General features: G+C 37.4%; 1 protein-coding gene across 1 annotated transcript in view; it reads left to right on the top strand.

Annotated features, from left to right (window-relative positions):
- Window positions 1–21,360, top strand: part of LOC126236096 (uncharacterized) — a 301,836-nt gene that overhangs the window by 247,914 nt on the left and 32,562 nt on the right. The gene's annotated exons all lie outside the window — the stretch shown is intronic.

Here is a 21,360-nt window from a genome sequence, read left to right as displayed (position 1 = left end):
CTTCTTCACACCACCGGTAACAACAAATTTTGTGACCTCAGTAAATCGAAAATCAACTGATAATAAATTAAATGTAGTATTGTGAACAAGTACAAAATAAACAGCACGTAAAGGATCTATTGTAAGGCAGAAGAAAACCAGTGTTCTAAATTTGTTGTTTTGTAATACACATATATGAATGAACCAAAGGAAAAATTCATGAAGTTTTAAAGTCTCATTATGAATAGAAGTTAAAGCCGAATTGAAATGGATAATAGTAAAAAAAGAGAGAGGAGGAGAGCATGAACACTGCATTTTTTTCATAATGGTATGCGAGACTATAGTTCTAAAAAAATGTGAACAAGGCATGATTTGAATGGTAGGTGTTTGATATGAGAAGAAAAATAACTAGCAGCAGAAGAATTTTGAATGGAATATGACATTCACATCACAAGAATTTAAAAGCTGATCAACAGGGTACAAGTTCATGAAGAACATGCAAGAAAATAAGAAAATGGAGATTTCAATAACTACTAAGGGAATGTAGCTACATAGACATCTTATGAGAATTCATACTGATACATCTATAACATGAATAGCAGCTGCAAAGACTGGGAAAATGCTGTAATATGAGGAGAATTTGTAGAGTGTATTTTATTTGTATGTGTATGCTGAAGGACTCCAAAGTGCTAACAGAAAGAAGGAAGGTAAACAAGAATTTTCAAAAATATTAATGGGGAAAAGTAGTAAGTATATGGCTTTTGATACAGGTGCTTCTTGACAGTAACAGTCATTTGTTATTAGCTACTAAACACACACAGAATGAGTGCTGCTGTGTTATGCAGAGCTCAAGACAAGTTACATTGTCTTCCTTTCTTGCTCTGTACCTCCTCTAAATTATAAATTATTTGATGTTTTTCCAAAATATCCAGTACTATCAGAAATTTATTGCCTAATCAGCAGCCAGAATTAATTGTTTCAAAACTTTTTCTTGTTGCTGTAAAATTGAGGGAGTATAAACACTGGCTATTTAAAACCACCACTACTAAAAATGATGTTACAGAGAGACCAAGAAATTTTTTTTCTGAAACAGGAACAACCAAATGGCTTGTTTGTTTTAAAACAAAAGTAAAGTCTGGTAATGTTCTGAAGATTTTTGTATGTTATATACTGTTAGATGAAATACACTTGCACAATATAAATAGAAATAAATACAAACATGCATGAATGTAGTAAAACTACTGTCATTTGGAATCAACACTATGTTTTAGATCCATAAAGGAAAAATGACACTCCAAGGCAAGTGTTTGTTGAATTTGATTTTAGCAGAATATAACTGTTGAGAAGTGTAGTGTACAGTACTGAGTATATAAAATGACTCAAGCTACTAAAAAGTTAAGTTAAACTCAGAACATCTTCCATAAAATTTACTGCAATAAATTGTGGAGACTGTTTTGCATCAACTGGCGGCACAGAGGTAACCTGTAGCCTGAAAGAATGAACAAAAATAAACGAAAGCAGATAACTATCCCTTAATACAAAAATAAATAATGATTGTTGAGACTTAAATCTGCATAAAGTAGAGAGAATAAATAGTTCTCTTTGCATGTTTTGAGACTTGTATTTTAGAGGTATCACATAGTGCTCACATACATATGCAAAACAGTCTTGCTTTATTAGTTTATTTTTAATTTGAAAAATCTAAGAATGCAGGTGATATGAGTGGGAATATAGATAATTGACAATTTTATAAAAGGAAGTGAACAAACATTTAATGAAAAAACAGACTGATGCAGGAATATCTCACATCAAGAATTAGTATTGAATTTTCTTATCAAGTGTGTATATTGCAACACACAAACTATAGAGAATATTTTCTGATCAGGTAATAAACAAGAAATATGGCTGATTTGGAAACTGGCATGGAGAAGGATCACAGAGCACTTGAAGAAACTGTGTCAAACTACAACCGATTCAGTGGTGGATATGAGGAAAAGAATAAACATTTTTGGAATTTATTAAAATGTGTATTTACTTTGTAAAATATGCACAGAATGTTACCATTTGTGTATATTGCAACGGGACACTCTACAGAGAGAAATTCTGATCCGATGTTAAACAAGAAAGATTACTGATCAGGAAACTGGCACGGAGAACGATTCCAAAGCACTTGAGATAACAGCGTCAAATTACAATTGATTTGAGTGTAGAACTTATAAAAAATAAACATTTCCAGAATTTATTAAAATATGTGTTTTTATTTCTTAGCAGTATGTCCAGAATGTCACAATATATTTTAGTGAATACGAGAAATAATTTTAACAGAAGGTCACATTTATTATATGGTATAAGCCCTTAATTATTTTGGCTTTACAGCATTGTCGTTAACAAAAGCATAAATATATATGATACCTACTGTTAACAAATGTCATTTAAAAATAATAAATATTAGAGTTCCAGTACTTTTTCATTATACTGCTGTAAGCAGTAAGCAAATTACTTTATTGTAAAAAGCAAAGAAAAGAAAAGTTTGCTTTCACTTTTCTCTGTCTGCCCATACTTATTTTTTGTATTTATTGTACTTTGTGTTTTGCTGTCTAGAAGATGGTGATTACTTACATAGCATTGAATTTAGTAGATCTATTGTGTTGTTTAAAGTCTCAACAGACATTCCTAGGGAATCATCGAAAAAAGTAATAAAACTCTTTCTGTTTTGGGAAATTGTTAAAATTCCTCTTTTTGTCATTTCTCATTGTAACAGTTATGATTATCAGTTTGTTAATATGGTTCAAGCTAAGTCAATGCTTTTTGAGCCATTACATATCAGATATTTGGAAGTAGATGTTTACCAGTCCATGTTATTAAGTATATTGTTTCTCCTCCCAAATGGGGAAAAGATGAATTCCAGCCAGCTTATTCATTTTCATACACATGTGAATCCAAAAAGACATTTGTGCACAGTGCAATTTTATTGTAAACTATAAAATAATTCAAACTGACTGTAAATATTGTTATGTGGAGTACTGGAGATATGTGATACAAGACAAGTTGTAAATATGTAAATAAAATAGATGTAAATTTATTTAAATGAAATGAATAATTAAAGAAAACGTTTTTTATTCATTTGTATGTATAGACATATTTTTGCTTTATGTTTTTTTTTTTTTTTTCTAACTGTGTAAGATCAAACCAAGTATGAAGTGCACATCTAAATAATTCAGTTGTTTGAAAAGCATTTATCTTAAATTTGTGTGTTCAGATTGAAAGCTTGAGCCAAGAAATATGGAAGCATCATTTGACTTAAAAAGCCATTTACACAAACAAAACTGCAGAGGCAACCTCTTAGTGTGTTCATTGTGTGAGGTCTTCAGTTTTCCCAACTTGCAGCTGTCTGGCAATGCTAGTTATTCTATAAAAACTACATTCATTTCCCTTTTATTAATCATGTTTGCTAACATCAATTTTTTAATAATTTCATTTACTTGGGAAAAGTCTGAAGCATGGAAAATACACGGCATTAAAAGATCAAAGCTCCTGTTCGTAACTGGCCTTTGATGTGTATCCTACAAATCCCATTCAGAAATAATCAAATGATTTTGACTTTCACATTTCTGAAACTCATAAAATCATGTAAAGCTACAAGTTTAAACTAATTTGCACATAATCATTTATTTTTATGCTTTGCATGATTCATTTTTTAAACTAAATTGCACGAGTTTCTTTTTTATGCAAAAATTTGTTTACTGCATATTTTATTATATTTTGTTATGACAGTTGTTTAGTTCATTTATACAATATAACAAACAACCAGTTTTACTACGAAACAGTATCATATTCTTGATTCAGATCATTTATCTTTTTTTCTCTGGGGCATTATGTCCAGAAAGGTACAGTAAGATACGCTATACTAATGTCTAGCTTTTTATGTTAACTGTACATCAACTTCAGGTCATTAAAGACACTTTTTAGTTGCTCCTTTTTTTCAGTAGCCGTATCAAGTTTTGTAATTATAGTAATGATGATGATGAAAATTATTGAGGTTACTGACATAGCAAAATATGTAATGTGTACATTAAGCAGAGCAAAATCAATAGTAGCTGACAAACACTTCAAAATATTAGAGGGTCAGATGTCTACCAGTTATGGGTCACATTTCACTGAATGCCGGCTAAATGGAAGGAATATGTGGCAAGATGAAGAGTAAAGAAAAAGACAATAGTTTGAAGCCAGCATTTTGCCAATAACAATAATAATAAAATTCATAAAAAGATATTTCCAAATACCTACAGTTATCAGTTGCAAATGGTGGAAATGAATGAAAGCTACATCGAGTGTATATGAGCTCTGTTCAAAAAATTTCTGGAACTTTGCCTACAAATTTTTTCTACACTTACCTTACTTATTGTGCATGGTCTCAATCAAAATACTCCCCACCACAATTGATACACCACTCCCAACACCATTTCCACTTCCAGAAGCAATATTGGGATGCCTCTTGCTGAATCGCACAAAGTGCTGTCTGCAGATTTTCTTCATCCTTTCAATGGGATTCTCAAGTTTGGAAGTAAAAAAAAAAGTCTGCAGGGACCACGTCTGGAGAGTACGGAGGATGAGGCAGCATAGTGATTTCATTTTTTGTGCAGTAGTCACGCATCAATGGGGATGAATGCGTAGGTGTGTTATCATGATGCGAGAGCCATGAATTATCTCACCACATTTCAGGCCGTTTCTTTCTCACTTTTTTGTGCAGGCATCGCAACAAGTCCAACTTAGTACCATCGATTAACAGTGTGTCCCTGTAGCACAAAGTGATGATGGACTAATCCTTAAGAGTTAAAGAAAACTATCGGCATGGCTTTGATATTTGACCCCGCCTGACGATCTTTTTTTTTTGTCTTGGAGAATCTTTCCTGACACATTGTGCAGACTGAACCTTGCTCTCAACATCATAACCATAGACCCATGTCTCATCACCTGTTATGATTGTCATAAAGAACATATCATTCTCATTTGTGCGATCCAAAGGCTCTTCACAGGTTTCAAGGCAAAGGTTATTCTGCTCTTGACTCACGAGCTGTGGGTCGAACTTGGTGGTGACACAATGCATTCCAAGATGCTGTGTCAGGATTTTATGACACAATCCAACTGAAATGTTGCATTCCTCTGCAATCTCTCGGACAGTCAGTCTTTGATTGGCATGCACAATTTCGTTGACATTCCTGACATGAGCGCCGTCGGTAGACATTGAAGGGCGTTCTGAATGAGGGTCATCTTTATCTTCCATCAGGCCATTTTTAAACCATGTGATCTATTCATAACACAGAGTACGACCTAAGCATTCATCACTGTAGGCTTCCTGCGTCATTTGGTGTGTCTCTGTAAAGGTTTTCTTGAGTTTCACACAAAATTTAATGTAGATGTGTTGCTCCTCTAACTTTGTCATCTCAAAATTCGCAAATTGTGTAACACAACATTCTACTCAATACAGCCCCGCACAATAACTAAGAGACATACAATAATGAAACTTCCAGCAGCTACACATTAAACAGAGTTGTGTGCAGGAATACAAACTGCCTTTCAATCCAGCACAGCATTGTCGTGAATGTTCCAGAATTATATTTACAGTATATGAACTTCTCCACCGTCTTACCATGACTGATACATCCCCAAAGTCCTCAGTTTGAGTTTCTGAAGATTTATTATATTTAGGAGGCTAGTTATACATACAGCAAGGATAGAGTTAATAAATTACAGGCCACTAGTCTTTTTTGAGACTTACAAAAGGTGTTTGACTGTATATTTCAACTAAATTAAAATTTTTTGGTAAGAGATTCAGTGGAGAGGAACGTCCATAGAACATCTTAAACAGGTACATAAATGTGCAACATGGGAGTTGCATAGATAACATAAAAAAAGAAATAAAGTTAGCTCAGTTAGCTTATTTTAATCCTATATGATACGGTGTAGGATTAAAATATCATATGGGGCCCCACCCCCATGAACCATGGACCTCACCATTGTTGGGGAGGCTTGCGTGCCTCAGCGATACAGAGAGCTGTACCATAGGTGCAACCACAATGGAGGGGTACCTGTTGAGAGGCCAGACAAACATGTTGTTCCTGAAGAGGGGCAGCAGCCTTTTCAGTAGTTGCAGGTGTAACAATCTGGATAATTGACTGATCTGGCATTGTAACATAAACCAAAATGACCTTGCTGTGCTAGTACTGTGAATGACTGAAAGCAAGGGGAAACTACAGCCATAATTTTTCCCGAGGGCATGCAGCTTGACTGTATGATTAAATGATGGTGGTGTCCTCTTAGGTAAAATATTCCGGAGGTAAAATAGTCCCCCATTTGGATATATGGACGGGGACTACTCAGGATGACATCATTATCAGGAGAAACAAAACTGGCGTTCTATGGATTGGAGCATGGAATGTCAGATCCCGTAATTGGGCAGGTAGGTTAGAAAATTTAGAAAGGGAAATGTTGAGGTTAAAGTTAGTTAGAGTGGGAATTAGTGAAGTTCGGTGGCAGGGGGAACAAGACTTCTGGCCCGGTGAATACAAGGTTACAAAAACAAAATCAAATATGGGTAATGCAGGAGTATGTTTAATAATGAAAAAAAAAATAGGAATGTGGATAAGCTAATAGGAACAGCATAGTGAACGCATTATTGTAGCCAAGATAGACATGAAGCCCACGCCTACCACAGAAGTACAAGATTATATGCCACCTAGCTCCACAGATTATGAAGAGACTGAAAAAATGTATGATGCAATAAAAGAAATTATTCAGAGAGTTAAGGGAGATGAAAATTTAATAGTCATGGGGTACTGGAATTCAGTAGTAGGAAAAGAAAGAGAGGATAAGTAGGTGAATGTGGACTGGGGGTAAGAAATGAAAGAGGAAGCTGCCTGGTAGAACTTTACACAGAGCATAACTTAATCATAGCTAACATTTTATTTAAGAATTGTGAAAGAAGGTTGTATACGTGGAAGAGGCCTGGAGACACTGGAAGGTTGGAAATTAATTATATAATGGTAAGACGTAGAATTAGGAACCAGGTTTTAAATTGTAAGGCATTTCCAGGGGCAAATGTGGACTCTGACCACAATTATTGGCTATGAACAGTAGAATAAAACTGAAGAAAGGTAGGAATTTGAGGACATGGGACCTGGATAAACTGAAAGAACCAGTGATTATAGAGAGTTTCAGAGAGAGCATTAGTGAATGATTGACAAGAACAGGGGAAAGAAATACAGTAGAAAAAGAATGGGTTGCTTTAACAGATGAAATAGTCAAGACAGCAGAGGATCAAGTATGTAAAAATCCATGGGTAACAGAAGAGATATTGAATTTAATTTATGAAAGGAGAAAATATAGAAATGCAGTAGATGAAGCAGGCAAAAAGGAATACAAACATCTCAAAAATGAGATAGATAGGAAGTGTAAAATGGCTAAGCAGGGATGGCTAGAGGACAAATGTAAAGATGTAGAAGCACATATCACTAGGGGTAAGATAGATACTGCCTACAGGAAAATTAAAGATACCTTTGGAGAAAATAGAACCACCTGTATGAATATCAAGAGCTCAAATAGAAAACCAGTCCTAAGCAAATAAGGGAAAGCAGAAAAGTGGAAGGAGTATATAGAGGGTCTATTGCAAGGGCAATGTACTTGAGGGCAATATTATGGAAATGGAAGAGGATGTAGATGAAGATGAAATGGGAGACACGATACTGCGTGAAGAATTTGACAGAGCACCGAAAGATGTAAGTCAAAATAAGACCCCGGGAGTAAAAAACATTCCATCACGACTACTGATAGCCTTGGGAGAGTCAGCCATGACTGGTGAGCAAGATGTATGAGACAGGTGAAATACCCTCAGATTTCAAGAAGAATATTGTAATTCCAATCCCAAAGCAAGCCGGTGTTGACAGGTGTAAAAATTGTCGAACTATCAGTTTAATAAGTCACAATTGCAAAATACTAACATGAATTCTTTACAGATGAGTGAAATAACTGGTAGAAGCCAACCTCTGGGAAGATCAGTTTGGATTCCGTAGAAATGTTGGAACACACAAGGTAATACTGACCCTAAGACTTATCTTAGAAGATAGGTTAACGAAAGACAAACCTATGTTTCTAACATTTGACAATGTTGACTGGAATACTGTCTTTCAAATTCTGAAGGTGGCAGGGGTAAAATAAAGGGAGCGAAAGGCTATTTACAATTAGTACAGAAACCGGAAGGCAGGTATATGAGTCAAGGGGCATGAAAGGGAAGCTGTGTTTGAGAAGGGAGTGAGACTGGGTTGTAGCCTATCCCTGATGATGTTATTCAATCTGTATATTGAGCAAGCAGTAAAGGAAACAAAAGAAAAACTTGGAGTAGGAATTAAAATCCATGGAGAAGAAATAAAAACTTTGAGGTTTGCCAACAACATTGTAATTCTGTCAGAGACAGCAATGGGCCTGGAAGAGCAGTCAAATGGAATGGACAGTGTTTTGAAAGGAACATATAAGATGAAGATCATCAAAAGCAAAACAAGGATAATGGAGTATAGTAGAATTAAATCAGGTGATACTGAGGGAATTAGATTAGGAAAAGGGGCACTTTTAAAGTACTAGATGAGTTTTGCTCTTTGGGGAGCAAAATAACTGACTATGGTCGAAGTGGAGACGATATAAAATGTAGACTGGCTAAGGCAAGGAAAGCATTTCTGAAGAAGAGAAATTTGTTAACATTAAGTATAGATTTAAGTGTCTGGAAGTCCTTTCTGAAAGTATTTGTATGGAGTGTAGCCATGTATGGAAGTGAAACATTGACAATAAATAATTTAGACAGGAAGAGAATTGAAGCTCTTGAAATGTGGTGCTACAGAAGACTGCTGAACTTTAGATGGATAGATCACGTAACTAATGAGGACGTTCTGAATGGAATTTGTGGCACAACGTGACTGGAAGAAGGAATCGGTTGGTAGGACATGTTCTGAGGCTTCAAGGGATCACCGATTTAATATTGGAGGACAGCATGGTGGGCAAAAATTGTAGAGGGAGACCAAGAGATGAATACACTAAGCAGATTCAGAAGGATGTAGGTAAAGTTGTTATTTGGAGATGAAGAGGCTTGCACAGGACACAGTAGCATGGAGAGCTGCATCAAACCTGTCTCTCGACTGAAGGCTGCAACAGTAACATCATCAACACTGTATGATGTCTATTTTAGTGTTATTCTCCAAGCCAAACTAAAGATTCTGAAGTCCAAAACTACATAATACATATATTTGTTGTGTGAATTCAAGAAATTCCTGTAGGGAACTGTTCCAAGAATTGAATATTTTGTCTACTGATCTCAGTAGGTTTATTGCAGGATGACTTTTGCTTTGGGTAATAGGTAGCTTTCTTCCACTGAACAGCTCAGTTCACCAAATCAGCACTAGGAATAAGGATAATCTGCATTAAGACATTAGGGAAGTTCCATTAGTCCCAAAAACTTTCAGGAACACACATTTTCAATGACTGTCAGCCAACAACGAAAGGTTTAGCTGCTAATAAATTATGTTTTAAAAACCCAAATTTTATTATCAGTGGAAAATTCATTTTGCTCAATTGATATAAATTCCTTAACAATACAAATTTGACTGTGGTCTTGATTCCAAAGACTGGTGTGAGGCAGCATTTAAAATTAGTCTAGTCTTCTGGGCAATGCAACTTCTGCCACCATGAGTGGTACTCAGTTTTCATTCTGCAGACAGACTATATCTCCCCAGCGTTTTTTGTCCATTACTCTTATGTGAGTAAACAAAATAACTTCACCGAGGTCATGTTTATATAGTGGATTTATTTTCAATTTATTAAATGAGTATTAATTTGCTGTTGTTAAGTGAGCTTTTATGTAAAATACATTCCTATAAACACAGAAGCATATAATTTGTAAAGCTGATGCTATCAGTGACCTTTGTAGAGTTGATGGCAATGTGATTGGATTGATAAATGTAGAACCTTTGTGCTGTCTGTCATTGACAGCATATTGTAAAGCCAATTGTCTTGTAGTAACTTGGTGGTGAATTAATGAATGACCAGAAGGCTACTGAACTTCTCTCAGCATTAATTCTGTTACTGGTAAACTGTATAAGCTTCTTCCATTCAGGAATTACTGTCACTTGTAGTGTAGTCTACATTAAGTGCAGCCTCTGTCAATGACCATGCCGAGGTGGAAACACCAGTTACCAGTCGCATCATAGTGAATACACACCATCAGGAATGGCCAGTACTTGGATGAATGACAATCCAAGTATGCTGCATGCCATTCACAAATTTCCCTTTGCCTTTATGGTAAAGCCTTTAATCACTAGTCATTGTGCCAATGTCCCGAATTCAACTCCTGACCTGTCCACAGCATCTCGTGACTTGACGGCATGTGAGACTGTTAATGACTATCTGTCGAATGGGGTTAAAGCTTTCTGGACCCTCTGGTGCTATTCGAGAGATGAGGCTATATGCTGGCACTGGGTTTCACCTTCTCCCTTCTCTAACCATCTCCAACACAAACACCACACACACACACACACACACACACACACACACACACACACACACACACACACACCAGTACAAGGATCTTAACAAATACACATACACACACAGCTCTCATACTTCATGAAGGAAATGTGCCTGCAGGTATGGAGGATAGGGAAAACCTTTCCAATTAGGCAGCTGACCTGCGCTTTGGGTTCTCCCAGCCATTTGTGCCATATGACTTTACTTTATTGGAACTGCTTATCACACACCCCCAGTATATCTTCCATGGAGTGTGTGTATGTCTGCTGGAATGGGAATGATCATGTTCAGATCAAGAACAGTAATCTGCTGTAATGCACTGCTTGACTTATGCTGAAATATATGAAGTTCTGTAACTTCAGTGACCTAATTCTTTTGCACTGGGAGACAAATTAAGCCTCTGGGCCTCTTCAGATGTTGGGAGCTGAGGCTGGGGTAATGCATTTGATACGCCTCATGCTTTACAGCCAGTGGTAGTGCAGACAATGAAATTGCCATTGTTGAATACATATTGAACTTGTAACAGGCTCTACAGTGTGGTAAACAGCTGAGAGCTCTACCTGTTGAGCATTTTACATAATAGCTCACTTAACAACTGCAAATAAGTACACATTTAATAAACTAAAAATAACTTCACTATATAAACTCAAACTCAGTGAAGTAACTTTGTCTGCTCACATAAGAGAACTGGACAGGAAATGCTACTGAGTGAGGTGATGCAGTGGTTAGCACACTGGACTCGCATTTAGGAGGATGGCAGTTCAAACCCACGTCTGGCCATCCTGATTTAGGTTTTCTATGAATTTCCCTAAATAGCTTCAGGCAAATGCTGGAATGGTTCCTTTGAAAGGGAACAGCCAACTTCCGTAATTCAATGGGATCGATGAACTTGCTGTTTGATTCCCTCTGCCCAACCAACCAACGAACCAAACAGGAAATGCTGGGAAGATATAGTCTGTCCATAACTCAGAAAGTGAGCAGTGCTTATGGTGGTGAAGGTAGCCTTTCCCTGAAGAGTGCTACAGCTGCCATGCATGACGACTAAGAATCAATTTCTGTTCTAGCAGTGAAGAACAGAGCCCAAAGATTTATGTAGATTCTGTTCCTATGTATTTCTTGCCTTAATTTTATTACTAATTCATATCTTAATATTCCATGATGTGTTAATGCATTTTGTGGAAAATACCACCCCTCCTCCCCATACCCCTGGTATCTGCACACTGCATCACTAGTGATTTGTAAGGTACGCTGCAGAGGTTTGGTGTAATTTTGTGAAACACCCAGTCATTTGTGGGGCAGATAGAGTGGTGTATCACCTGCTCCCTCTTCAGTATGCAAACATATGAAGAAGGGGACATTCACATTTAATATCTGTTCTTAACTGCTTTCATTTAACAACACACATTAATTGTACACCATTAAGACACTATTTTTAATAATCTCTGACTTTTCCATCCCCTGCAACATGGAAACTACTAGCCCTGGCCAGAAAGTAATAGAACCTTTTTGGTACGAATTTTAATGTAGTTTAGTTGTGTACTGGGAACTTTTTTTTCCCTCTAGAAGCTGCAGTTTCAAGTTATTCAAGAAATATTTTAAAAAGTGACCTTTAAGTGCCCCCCTCCCCTCCCCAATGCTCACATCTCACAGATGGGGATTTTTGGTATCTTGTTTGTGACACTTCCCCATACCACGGTACAAAAATTTACAGCTGCATGAATTTTTTCCCCTAATATTTTTTCATTGATTGGATCAATTACCAAATTAACTATTCCTTGATGCCTCAGGATCTTATCTTCAGCATTCTTCTGTAATACAACAGTTCATATTTTCTTTGTCTGTCTACACTAGTTACCATCCATGTTTCTCTTTCATACAAGATTGCACTCCAGACAATTACATAAAGAAGAAGCTTCTTATCCACTAAATTTATATTCAGTATGAATAAATTTCTCTTTTTCTGGAAGGCTTTTCATCCTATTTCCTGTCTGCATTTTATATCCTCTATATTTCATTCATTGTCTACTTTTAATGTCTCATTTCCTGATATAATTTTGTCAGCATCACACAAATTAATTCAACTACATTCCCTTACTCTTATTTTCCGTTGTTGATATCCATCTTACATCATATACTGAAAATGGTCATTCCATTCAACTGATTTTCCAAGACCTATGCCATCTCTGACAGAATAAAAATATTATCTGTGAACCTCGAAGTTATTATTTGTAGTGCTTTTCCACATTCCTCCTTAGTTTCTTTTACTGCTTGTCAGTGTACAGATTTTATAACGCGAATGATCCAGTACCACTTCCTTGTTAACTACTGCCTCCATTTCGCATCTTTTGACTCGTATGACTGCAGTCTGGTTTCCATACAACTTACTGGTAACATTTTATTTTTTTGCATTTGATCCCTGCTACCTTCCATATTCAGAGTATATTCTGATCCACATTCTCTAATACTATTTCTTGTTCTACAAATGCTATGAATTTAGATTTATGAAACTCAAATCGAATTACTCAGATCAGCCTCAGTCAGTTATACCATTCTTCCGCAGATAATTAGTGTTGATATTTTGCAGTCATGACTTATTAAGCTAATGTGGAAAAGCACAATAAATAATAACTTCGAGGTTCACAGATAATATTTTTATTCTGTCAGAGATGGCATAGGTCTTGGAAGATCAGTTGAATGGAATGACCATTTTTTCAGTAGTTGATTCTCTGTGTTTGATATTATTTTGCCTCATATATCCTGAATACCAGCTGGAACAGTTTTGTCATGATTTGCCCTCCCAAGGATGTTAATAGTCAGAGGAAATGTCATCTACTCTGAGCAGCTTGTTTCGACTCAGTTCTTTCAGCATTTATGAAATTCTTCTTGCTCTGTCACACCCCCAACTCAGTTTCATCCACTTCCTATTCCCTTTCCATAACATGGTCTTCTAAGTTTTTATCCTTTGTTTAGTACTGTTACATATTCCTTCCATACTTCAGCATTCCTTGAATAGCACTGACTTGCCATCAGAGCTCTTCGAAGTTCATACAGCTATTTCTCTTTCCTCTATAGGGTTCTTGAATTTTTCCATGTGGGGCATCCATCTTCTGTATCTTCCTGCAATTCTACATCTTGCAACCTATCCATTCGCTTTTCAGGTTCTCTATTCTACCTCCACAATTAAAGGCTCTAGCACCCTACCATCTGATGTTTAGGATGCCAAGTTTTGTTTTTTATAGTATCGTCCTTCTCAGTAATGTTCACCTGGAGCTCTGAATGAAGGTGTATTCCACTTACAGAAAATTTACCGAGGAGGATGTCTTCATGTACAGAATTAAGAGTCAAGTCTGCTTCAGTAATTGTTCAATTACTGGAAAAGGGAATGGGTGGTCAGTATTTGCTTTCAGGAGGTTAGGTCTCAAAGCTAAGATAGTTTCTTTCTAGTTTTATTTGCATTTGTTAGTCGTATTTTGAATTTCGGTTCCTGAAAGTAAGAGCTGGTCAACCATTCTGTCTTCTCATAAACTTAATAGTTTTCTCAAGTTAATTTTACCTTTGATACAACTGTTGCACTAACTACTCAGTAGCTGGAGGAGTCTAAATATTATTAGAGCTCTTTGAAAGAATCTTGGTACTCTTGAATAAAGGCAGATTTCTAGCACACAATAAAAATACAAACCCACTATATGAGAAGCATTCACAAAACTTCCTGTTACTGTGGAAAAATCAAAATGTAGTCGTTTATTCAGAAATAAATGTCAAAAAACCTTGAAAATGTGTAAATATGTATAAGACAAGGAAATAAACACCCTAATATATTTTAATTAATTAAAGGTGTACTATATTAACCAACTATAGCACACCACAAATTTTACTGTGAATTTATTTATGCTGAGTGACCTGTGCAGGAAGGAAAATTGAAGATATGTGTAAATGTCCCATAAATGATGAGGTCATTAGAGATGAAATGCAGTTTCTCATTTGGGAAAGAAATTAACCATTCTCTTTCAAAGGAACTATCCTGGAAACACTGTAAGTGATTTTGGGAAATCATGGAAATCGTAAATCTGAATGGCTGTCTTCAGAATAAAAGTCCAGTCTCATAGTTGATAGAAGCAAAAAGAGACAAATCTGCATGTTTACAAATAAACAGTTTCCTTTAAATGTAAATATTTTTATACATGGATCAAAAAGAATATTTTGACAGTACACATATAATTTTGCATGACAGACTCTGCACTTCATCTCAGCACAGATTCGACATGTCAGTGGTATTTGATGGGAAGTAAACAGCACCAGGTGTCCATGTGCACATTACACAATTCACAAAGAATTCGAGACAGAACAGGTAGCTCTATGATAACTACGTTCTTGGATAAGAGTGGCACATTTAATGCCATTTCTAATGTCATTTATCCACTTTCAGAAGGTTTTTGTTGTTGTGGTCTTTAGTCCAAAGACTGGTTTAATGCAGCTCTCCATGCTACTCTATCCTGTGCAAGCTTCTTCATCTCCAAGTAACTACTGCAACCCACAGATCTGAATCTGCTTAGTCTGTTCATCTCTTGGTCTCCTCCTACGATTTTTATCCTCCACACTGCCCTCCAATACTAAACTGATGATCCCTTGATGCCTCAGAACATTTCCTACCAACAGGTCCCTTCTTCTAGTCAAGTTGTGCCATAAACACCTCCCTATTCTATTCAGTACTTCCTCATTATTTACATGATCTACCCGTTTAATCTTCAACATTCTTTTGTAGCACCACATTTCGAAAGCTTCTATTCTCTTCTTGTCCAAACTATTTATCATGCATGTTTCAGTTCCATACATGAGTACACTCCATACAAATACTTTCAGAAAAGACTTCTGGACACTTAAATCTATACTCGATGTTAATGAATTTATCTTCTTCAGAAATGCTTTCCTTGCCATTGCGAGTCTACATTTTATATCCTCTATACTTCAAAAGGTATAATTTTGAAAAAAGACATCTGACAAGCTTGTCATTTTCCATGATGCTCATTCCAAACAACAAAGGTGTACCAGTCCATACTTTGCCAAAGTTCTTTAAATCAATTAATGGATTTTATCACATCCTGCTCATGGAGTGATTGAATGATTTTACTTTATCCCAGGTACCCGGATTGAGCTTCTTACTATGTCGAGTGTTCTCCATTTGACTTTGGAATGGTCATGTCCTTGACAGAGCTTGATCATAATGTTCTTGGTGACAAGTGCATACCTAATAGCTTAGACTACTTAATAAATACTGATTTTAGTATGTGGTATGTGTTAAAATGCACTGGTTTCTTCATTTTGGGAAATTTAGATTGGCAAATACTGCGGAACTGGCTTGAAGATAGCAATAAATCTTTCCTGAAAAAATGTGCCATATATCATAGCAGAAAATCAGAAGCTAGATTATTAGTTTCCTGCCAGACTTGGCTAGCACTTGTAAAACATGACTCTTGAGTGATGAATTGGTAATGTATAGAAGCTGCATTTGCAAACGTCATGTTTCAAATCTCTGTCATGCTATTCTAATTTCAGTCATTTACGGAGCACAAGATTTTTTTCATGTTTAGTGTCCTGTCCATTCCCTTCATCTCAGTGTTCTGGTGAAAGTATCTTACCCTCCTCCTGTCTGCATCATCTGTTTCAATTGATTTATTATTTATTTATTTATTTATTTATTTTTTAGTAAAAATTCCAAAAGCTGAAAACTTTTCCATTTATATTAGATTAGATACACTGTTTGAACAATACAGCCGTAATGAGGAAAGCTTCATGAATGTGGAACATATCAGACAACCATAATACATTATGTCTATTCCATGTGGAAAGTAGTATGCTTTGATATTGTGTTCATCCAACAGTTCTTCAGTGAATTTGTCCTCAGGGAAGTGAAACAACTTAAAAAAAATTAAAACTCATTTCCATGAACAAATAAATATAGTAGTTAAACAATGGAAAATCCAGGATGGAATGTAACAATACCAGAGAAGGAAAGTTGCTACTCACCATATAGAGGAGATGCTGAGTCGCGATAGGCACAATAAAAAGATTCACACAAACAGCTTTTGGCCATTAAGGCCTTTGTCAGCAGTACACACACACACACACACACACACACACACACACACACACACACACACACAAACAAATGCAACTTGCACACACATCTGCAGTCTCAGAGAGCTGAAACTACACTGCAAGCAGTGTATGATGGGAGTGGCGAGTGGCGACTGGGTGCGGGTAAGGAGGAGGCTGGAGCGGGGAGGGGGAGGGATAGTATGGTGGGAGTGGCGGACAGTGAAGTGTAACAGTTTAGACGGAGGGCAGGGGAGAAGGTGCGGAGGGGGGAGGGGGGTAAGTACTGGAAAGGAGAGAAATAAAAATAAATTAAAAGTCTGCGTGTGGTGGTGAAATGACGGCTGTGTAGTGCTGGAATGGGAACAGTGAGGGGACTGGATCGGTGTAGACAGTGACTAATGAAGGTTGAGGCCAGGACGGTTACGGGAACGTAGGATGTACTGCAGGGAAAGTTCCCACCTGCGCCGTTCAGAAAAGCTGGTGTCACTGTCCTCACCCATCCAGCCCTCTCCCTGTTCCCATTCCAGCACTACACAGCCATCATTTCACTGCCACACCCAGTCTTTTAATTTCTTTTTATTTCTCTTCTTTCCGCTACTTACCCCTTCCCCCCTCCACACCGTTACCCCTGCCCTCCGTCCAAACTGCAACACTTCACTGTCCGCCACTCCCACGATACTATCCCTTCCCCTCCCCACCCCAGCCTCATCCTTACCCCCACCCAGTCGCTACTCCTATCATGCACTGGTACTGATGCTCGCAGTGTAGTTTGAGCTCTCTGAGACTGCAGACAGGTGTGCAAGTTGCGTTTGTGTGTGTGTGTGTGTGAGTGTGTGTGTGTGTGTGTGTGTGTGTCTACTGCTGACAAAGGCCTTAATGGCCGAAAGGTCTGATTGTGTGAATCTTTTTATTGTGGCTATCGCGACTCAGCATCTCTGCTATATGGTGAGTAGCAGCTTTCCTTCTTTGGTATTGTTAATATAGTAGTTGTTATAGATAAGTAAATATACACTCACTAAGCCACATAAAATAACCGCTAAGGTGAAAAGGATAGATTGCTACTCTTCACGTAGAGATAAAGGAAGCATTGAGTTGCAGACGGAGGGAAAAGAAGACTGCAACACACACACACACACACACACACACACACACACACACACACTTACACACACTTGTCCACTGGAGATCAGAATAACCTATTGTTGCTGAATAGGGGTGCAAACTTTACAGTAGTTACAGGGACAACAGCCTGGATGACTGACTGATCTGGCCTTTTGACATTAATCAGTGTGGTTTTGCTATGTACTGTGGCATAGATAGAGGCAGGGGGGAAATTATAGCTGTTAAATTTTACATAGACATGTATCTATACTGTCTAATGACAATGGCATATAGACTTCGATCAGAAATCGGTAGCTAAGGTAGAATATTCAAAATTTCTAGGTGTATGCATTTATGCGGGGTTGAACTGGAAAAAACGCACTGAGGATCTGCTGAAACGTTTGAGTTCAGCTACTTATGCTATTAGGGTCATTGCAAATTTTGGCGATATACATCTGAGTAAATTTGCTTACCACGCCTATTTTCATTCTCTACTTTCGTATGGCATCATATTCTTGGGTAACAAAAGTTTGTTCATTGCGCAAAAGTGTGTAATCAGAATAATTGCTGGAGCTCATCCAAGATCATCCTGCAGACACTTATTTAAAGAGCTAGAAATCTTCACTGTAGCCTCACAATATATATATTCACTTATGAAATTTGTTATTAACAATCTGGACGAATTCAAAAGTAATAGCAGTGTACATGGTTACAACACTAGGAGAAAGCATGATCTTCACTGTTGTTGTTGTTGTTGTTGTTGTTGTGGTCTCCAGTCCTGAGACTGGTTTGATGCAGCTCTCCATGCTACTCTATCCTGTGCAAGCTTCTTCATCTCCCAGTACCTACTGCAACCTACATCCTTCTGAATCTGCTTAGTGTATTGATCTCTTGGTCTCCCTCTACGATTTTTACCCTCCACGCTGCCCTCCAATGCTAAATTTGTGATCCCTTGATGCCTCAAAACATGTCCTACCAACCGATCCCTTCTTCTAGTCAAGTTGTGCCACAAACTTCTCTTCTCCCCAATCCTATTCAGTACCTCCTCATCAGTTACGTGATCTACCCACCTTATCTTCAGCATTCTTCTGTAGCACCACATTTCGAAAGCTTCTATTCTCTTCTTGTCCAAACTAGTTATCGTCCATGTTTCACTTCCATACATGGCTACACTCCATACAATTACTTTCAGAAACGACTTCCTGACACTTAAATCTATACTCGATGTTAACAAATTTCTCTTCTTCAGAAACGATTTCCTTGCCATTGCCAGTCTACATTTTATATCCTCTCTACTTCGACCATCATCAGTTATTTTACTCCCTAAATAGCAAAACTCCTTTACTACTTTAAGTGTCTCATTTCCTAATCTAATCCCCTCTGCATCACCCGATTTAATTTGACTACATTCCATTGTCCTCGTTTTGCTTTTGTTGATGTTCATCTTATATCCTCCTTTCAAGACACTGTCCATTCCGTTCAACTGCTCTTCCAAGTCCTTTGCTGTCTCTGACAGAATTACAATGTCATCGGCGAACCTCAAAGTTTTTACTTCTTCTCCATGAATTTTAATACCTACTCCGAATTTTTCTTTTGTTTCCTTTACTGCTTGCTCAATATACAGATTGAATAACATCGGGGAGAGGCTACAACCCTGTCTCACTCCTTTCCCAACCACTGCTTCCCTTTCATGCCCCTCGACTCTTATAACTGCCATCTGGTTTCTGTACAAATTGTAAATAGCCTTTCGCTCCCTGTATTTTACCCCTGCCACCTTCAGAATTTGAAAGAGAGTATTCCAGTTAACGTTGTCAAAAGCTTTCTCTAAGTCTACAAATGCTAGAAACGTAGGTTTGCCTTTTCTTAATCTTTCTTCTAAGATAAGTCGTAAGGTTAGTATTGCCTCACGTGTTCCAACATTTCTACGGAATCCAAACTGATCTTCCCCGAGGTCCGCTTCTACCAGTTTTTCCATTCGTCTGTAAAGAATTCGCGTTAGTATTTTGCAGCTGTGACTTATTAAACTGATAGTTCGGTAATTTTCACATCTGTCAACACCTGCTTTCTTTGGTATTGGAATTATTATATTCTTCTTGAAGTCTGTGGGTATTTCACCTGTCTCATACATCTTGCTCACCAGATGGTAGAGTTTTGTCATGACTGGCTCTCCCAATGCCATCAGTAGTTCTAATGGAATGTTGTCTACTCCCGGGGCCTTGTTTCGACTCAGGTCTTTCAGTGCTCTGTCAAACTCTTCACGCAGTATCTTATCTCCCATTTCATCTTCATCTACATCCTCTTCCATTTCCATAATACTGTCCTCAAGTACATCGCCCTTGTATAAACCCTCTATATACTCCTTCCACCTTTCTGCCTTCCCTTCTTTGCTTAGAACTGGGTTGCCATCAGAGCTCTTGATATTCATACAAGTGGTTCTCTTCTCTCCAAAGGTCTCTTTAATTTTCCTGTAGGCAGTATCTATCTTACCCCTAGTGAGACAAGCCTCTACATCCTTACATTTGTCCTCTAGCCATCCCTGCTTAGCTATTTTGCTCTTTCTGTCGATCTCATTTTTGAGACGTTTGTATTCCCTTTTGCCTGCTTCATTTACTGCATTTTTATATTTTCTCCTTTCATCAATTAAATTCAATATTTCTTCTGTTACCCAAGGATTTCTATTAGCCCTCGTCTTTTTACCTACTTGATCCTCTGCTGCCTTCACTACTTCATCCCTCAGAGCTACCCACTCTTCTTCTACTGTATTTCTTTCCCCCATTCCTGTCAATTGTTCCCTTATGCTCTCCCTGAAACTCTCTACAACCTCTGGTTCTTTCAGTTTATCCAGGTCCCATCTCCTTAAATTCCCACCTTTTTGCAGTTTCTTCAGTTTCAATCTGCAGTTCATAACCAATAGATTGTGGTCAGAATCCACATCTGCCCCTGGAAATGTCTTACAATTTAAAACCTGGTTCCTAAATCTCTGTCTTACCATTATATAATCTATCTGATACCTATTAGTATCTCCAGGATTCTTCCAGGTATACAACCTTCTTTTATGATTCTTGAACCAAGTGTTAGCTATGATTAAGTTATGCTCAGTGCAAAATTCTACAAGGCGGCTTCCTCTTTCATTTCTTCCCCCCAATCCATATTCACCTACTATGTTTCCTTCCCTCCCTTTTCCTACTGACGAATTCCAGTCACCCATGACTATTAAATTTTCGTTTCCCTTCACTACCTGAATAATTTCTTTTATCTCGTCATACATTTCATCAATTTCTTCATCATCTGCAGAGCTAGTTGGCATATAAACTTGTACTACTGTAGTAGGCATGGGCTTTGTGTCTATCTTGGCCACAATAATGCATTCACTATGCTGTTTGTAGTAGCTAACCCGCACTCCTATTTTTTTATTCATTATTAAACCTACTCTTGCATTACCCCTATTTGATTTTGTATTTATAACCCTGTAATCACCTGACCAAAAGTCTTGTTCCTCCTGCCACCGAACTTCACTAATTCCCACTATATCTAACTTTAACCTATCCATTTCCCTTTTTAAATTTTCTAACCTACCTGCCCAATTACGGGATCTGACATTCCATGCTCCAATCCATA

Source organism: Schistocerca nitens, chromosome 2 (assembly GCF_023898315.1).
Source record: "Schistocerca nitens isolate TAMUIC-IGC-003100 chromosome 2, iqSchNite1.1, whole genome shotgun sequence".
In the NCBI taxonomy this organism is placed as follows: domain Eukaryota; kingdom Metazoa; phylum Arthropoda; class Insecta; order Orthoptera; family Acrididae; genus Schistocerca; species Schistocerca nitens.
This window is presented reverse-complemented; position numbering and strand designations above follow the sequence as displayed.